Source organism: Panthera onca, chromosome B1, assembly GCF_046562875.1.
Source record: "Panthera onca isolate mPanOnc1 chromosome B1, mPanOnc1 haplotype 2, whole genome shotgun sequence".
Classification (NCBI taxonomy): Eukaryota; Metazoa; Chordata; class Mammalia; order Carnivora; family Felidae; genus Panthera; species Panthera onca.
Window position 1 is genome coordinate 49023842 of NC_138342.1, and position 6000 is coordinate 49029841.

Consider the following 6000-nt stretch of genomic DNA (forward strand, 5'->3'; position numbering starts at 1 on the left):
TGCTATTGGGAAAATCATGCTAACACAGTTGCTCAATGCAGGGTTGGCACATAACTTCATTGTTTTAAAAAAACACAATATTTACAAAGCACAACAAAGTGAAACACAATAAAATGAGATATGCCTGTATTAAAGATTTTTGTATTATTCTCAGAATATCAGGAAGCCACCAAAAGATTTCAGACTGAGAGACACATGATCTCAGTTTAGTTTTGGAAATGTCATTTTGGTTTTAGTGTAATAGGACAAGAGTAGTTGTGAGACAATAATAGTCCAAATGAATAGTAAATAAAGCCAGATTAGGCCATTTTTTGGACCAATATATAGTTATTTCATAGCCATCAAAATCTTCCTACAGATTGAATTTTGAATCTACAGTCAAAAGAGTATCCTTTGACTTTAAGGACTTAGCATACACTAATATACAAATATAGGAAGTATAAGAGTTGTGGTTTAATAAATATATAGTTTTGTTCCAGGATAAAAAGTGTTCTAGAGATTACTTCACAACAGTGTGAATGTACTTGACCCTACTTAACTGTATTTTTTTTTGAAAAAAAGGTAAGATAGTAAATTTTATGTTATGTTTATTTTACCAGAATTAAAATTTTTTAATCAAAAAAGGGGAGATATTTGTGAGTCACTTAATTTACAAAACACTTCTATGCATTGCTTTTTATATTTGATCTTACAAAGAAGGTAATACTAGTCTCATTAACAGATTAAATACTGAAACTCAGAGCAGTTAAATAAATTGCCTGAAGTGGAATAGATTTTTAAATGGAAAAACTCCATTTTTTCCAGGATCTTTGATATATAATTATGTGTTGTTTCTACTATCGTAAAAAAGTTCTGGAAACATATTTTGGTTTGAGGAGAGGGTAGGGGAAGGTTTTACCATTGATTAAAAGTTAGAAAGCAAAAAAAAAAAAAAAAGGAAAGGAAAGGAAAGGAAAGGAAAGGAAGGAAGGAAGGAAGGAAGGAAGGAAGGAAGAAAGAAAGAAAGAAAGAAAGAAAGAAAGAAAGAAAGAAGGAAAGGAAAGGTTAAAATGTTAAAATTCAGGTAAGAATGAATAATTGTAAGTCTGGGAGTCTTGAAAACAAATTCATCCATTTAAGGTCATACTTTTGCATGTGCTCCTTCCTGCCTGATATAATATAATCCCATTTAAAAAAAATTGTCTAGGAAGTGCCTGGGTGGCTCAGTTGGTTGAGTGTCTGACTTCAGCTCAGGTCATGATTTCACGGTTTGTGAGCTTGAGCCCCGCTTCAGGCTCTGTGCTGACAGCACCACGCCTGGAGCCTGTTTCACAGATTCTGGGTCTCCCTCTCTATCTGACCCTCCTCTGCCCATGCTCTGTCTCTGTCTCTGTCTCCCTCTCAAAAATAAACATAATTTTTTTAAAAAAACAATACCTAGTGCTGACCCCAATACCCAAACCAATCTTGAGAAAAAAGAACAAAGCTGGAGGCACCATGGTCCCTTATTTCAAACTATATTACAAAGCCATAGTAATAAGAACAGTATGGTATTGGCATAAAAACAGCACATAGACCAATGGAATAGAATAGAGAGCCCAGCAATAATCCTATGTATATAGGATTAATTAATGACAAAGGAGACAAGAATACACAATGGAAAAGGATAGTTTCTTCAATAAACAGTGTTGGGAAAACTGGACAGCCATATGCAAAAGAATGAAACTGGAACAATTTTTTACATCATACACAAAACTAACTCAAAATGGATTTAAGATTTGAGCAGAAGACCTTAAACCATAAAACACATAGAATAAAACATAGGCAATAAGCTCCTTGACATAGGTCTTGGCAATAAATTTTTGGATTTAACACCAAAAGCAAAAGCAACAAAAGCAAAAATAAGTAAGTGGGACTGCATCAAACTAAAAGGTGTCTGCACAGCAAAGGAATTGATCAACAAAATGAAAACACAACCTACTGAATGGGAGAACATGGTTGTAAATCATATACCTGATAAGGGGTTAAAATCCAAAACATATAAAAAGTCATACAATTCAATAACAACCCAATTAAAAAATGGGCAGAGGTTCTGAATAGACATGTTTACAAAGAAGACATACTAATGGCCAACAGGTACATGAAAAAGTGCTCAACATCACTAATCATCTGAAAATGTTAATCAAAACCACAATGAGAGATCATATCACACTTGTTAAAATAACTACTATCAAAAAGACAGGAAATAACAAGTATTGGTGAGAATGTGGAGAAAAGTGACCTCTCATACACTGGGAGTGGGAATGTAAATTGGTGCAGCCACCACAAAAAGCAAATGGCAGTTCCTCAAAAAATTAAACATAGAAGTACCATATCGTTCAGGAATTGCACTTCTAGGTATTTACCCAAAGAAAACAAAAACACTAATGCAAAAAGATACATGTACCACCAAGTTCACTGCAGCATCATTTATAATAGCCAAGGTATGGAAATAACCTAAGCATCCATCGATGGATGAATGGATATAGAAAACGTGTTTCACACACACACACAAACACACACAGTGGAATATTATTCAGCCATAAAAAATAACAAAATCTCACTATTTGTGACAACACGGATGGATCTTGAGGGCATTATGTTACGTGAAATAAGTCAGACAGAGAAAAACCAATACTGTATGATTATCACTCATATGTGGAATTTTAAAATGACAACAACAAAAAGCTTATTGATACAGTGAACAGATTGGTTATTGCCAGAAGTGGGGGCCCAATGGGTGAAGTGGGTCAAAAAATACAAAATTCCAGTTATAACATAGATAAATCCTGGGGATGTAATATACAGCATGGTGACAATAGTTAATACTGAATTGTGTATTTGAAAATTGCTAAAAGAGTACATCTTAAAAGTTTTCATCACAAGAAAAAAATTGCAACTTACTCTATATAATGATAAATGTTAGACTTACTGTGGTGATCATTTTGCAAAATATACAACTATCAAATCAATATGGCATACACCTGAAATTAGCATATGTAAATTATATTTTAATTAAGACAAGAAAAAATACTTATTACTGAAGAAATACAAAATCACTTTCCTTATCATAAGGAAAATTATAAAGACTAGTGAAAGGAAAACAAATCAGTCTCAGGAAAAGAAGTAAAAAGCCTGTGGAAACAATGAACACCATTCAAATGAGAACAAGCAGAGGCTAGATATTCAGAGCTTGCTGTAGAAGAGAGTCAGCCACTGTCACTTACTTTTGACAGAGACTCAAATTCAGGGAAGAGAGTGGAAAAGCTTTAGAGTGACAAAAAGAAAAGAAAAAAAAGAATAAGGCTCAAGGCGTTTTGTGAATGAAAGTTGTTGGCGTAGGAAACTTGATGAGGGCTACCTAGAAGTGGGGCATTGCATGTTCCTATGTGATTAGTTTGGGAGCATACATGACTTTTTTTGGTTGATCCTGAGACACAAAAACTGGGGGAGATGTCAGTCACTAAGTCCTGAATATTCTGTGCTGTTTCAAAGGCTGTGATTTGGCTTCTTGGACTATGACATTATAGGTTCAAGTTCAACTGTCACATATGGTCTGTTGTATACTCATCCTCACAATCATATGGAAAATAGAGATTTCACACAAGAATAAATGTGAGAAAGTGAGCACACTACAAGTTTATTATGTAGTGGGAAAAGTTTCAATAAGATCCAAATTCCAAGGTGCCCTCAAAAGCCAATTGTGATGCCTATAATACCTAGAATATTTATAATTAAATAATGCTTTATTAAAACCAAAGTACACAGTCTTGGTCTAACAAGAAAAAAGGGAAAAAATAGTATCAGCAAGAAAATATATGGCTTTTATAAGTTATCCATATGTTATTAGAAGCAAGAATTCCAGCTTCCCATTCAAACACCTGTCAAGTTCTCAATTTCTGACTACTAGAAATTCCCACTATTAATTTAAGGAATAAATCTTCAAGTGTACACGATTTACAAAAAAAATATTATGTAAAAACTTAAGTTGAAATACATTCAATAGATTTCTAATATGGAGTTATTTTATGAAATATGTAGTCATTCAGTTGTCTCAAACCAACTTAGCTGCATTTTTCTTTACTGTTCAATGAGTCAATACATAATAAAAGTAGTTAAAGAAACTTTTATAACTGTTATTGGAATATCATGTTAAAATCATTCTGGCTTAAGAATTAGTTTAAAGGAAACAATTTTTCTTTATATTCTCCATTCTTCCTCTATCCTGTTTTCCCTGTTCCTTCTCTCCAATTACCTCTTTTTCTTTTCCTCTTTCATTTACTACCTTTTATTTCTCTCTCACTTATTTCTTCTTTCTTTGCTTCTTTTATTCTATCATAGAAACATTTTCCTTCTTTGTAATTACATTGGTCATGCTTTTTATGTTCTGTATTTTCTGATGTTTTGACATCTTGGGCCCTTGCTGACACAAAGAAACTGACATTCTTGAGTCTAGTCAATTTCTAGAGATAGCAATGGACTTGCCTGGGAGAGGGTCTTTCACTTGCAAATCAACAAGTCCAAAGCCTGTATCCTAACCATCTCCTTTGTCTAGTTCTCACAGAGCTCCAATATTGAAGGACATTATCTCCCTGTCCTAATCACCTCAGGACAGGTGACAGACACCTAGAGACAGTCCTTATGCCTCAGAACCTGCTGAAATTATTCAAACTTGTCAAACCTAAATCTATTGACTTGTCTTCCCTTGCTTTTCCTGAAGAAACCACAAGAAAGGCCACTGTTACATCTTCTTCCTGCCCCTTCAGCCTCCTGCCTGACCCGGGTGTTTCCCCATGTGGTCCTGTATAGCATGGAGTGTCTCTCCTTTTGGTACCTGTGGGTAGCAAACTATCTCTTCAATGGCAGTTGCCACCTGATCTGTTGGCCTGATAATACCTGATTAATAACATCTACGTTTTAGAATTGTGGTATCTGATGTAAGAGGTGGCAGTAGATTGCTGAGTGAGTGGAAAAGAAGCTCACAATTTTTTATAGAATTTCTTTGAGTTCAAACAACTGATTGGTTTTCTGATGAATTCTCAAGCTGTGCATGTATATAGTCCTTAATGAGCACTAATGCCCTGACCTTGTTTGAAGAAAGCATTTTGAAGTGAATTTATGGTAGATAGAAAATTACACTTAAAGCATCTGGAGCACTTTTAATTTTCTTATACTCAGAAAATAATAGAGAATTACCAGACTTGCCCCTACAACTAGTTATGCATTTCTTCAGAAGAAATTGAATAGTCTCATTCTTCATAATAGCCAAGCTAGAGAAGTGCCCAAATAATTAAACCTCCTCCCTAAAAATGAAAAATTAAAGGCAAAGACATTTCACAAGAGACACATACACAAGAAAAGCATTCCGTAAGATTACCCAGAATAAACAGCATGTTAATAGAGACCATAAATTTGGCTGGTGTCTAAAACCAGTATTCTCTAAACATTTTTGATGGCCTATATCCTCAGTACAAAATCTTAAGCACATATATAAACTTCTTTCAAAGTAGAAGCGTATGTACCTCTGTCAACTGATAAACAATAGTGAGGAACATTTTTTTTTTTATTTCTAGACCAACACAAATAGGATTTATTATGTTCTTTTTATATCTCAATGCATCACTTATGACAATTACTCCAATGGACATACCTTTGTTTAGAGAATTTTTGTATAGGTAAATTATAGCCTGCTATCTAGTCCAGATTATTGAAATAACCTGCTTACCCTTGTCCCTCATTCTCCAGTCCCCCGCCCCATCCTCCACTATCTTTCCTCACACAGCAGCCACAGTGATATTTTTGAAACATTAGTCAGTTTTTGTCCTCCTTTATAGATTCCTCCCAAATCTTCCAACTGTCAGAATTTCAGTTTCCCAGATATAGAGTGTAAGATGAGGTTTGGTATGCAAGTGATTTTGTAAGAAAAAATTCCTAGGGGAACTAATGAGGAAGTGTTCCCAGGGGAAATTGGGAGAACAGAAC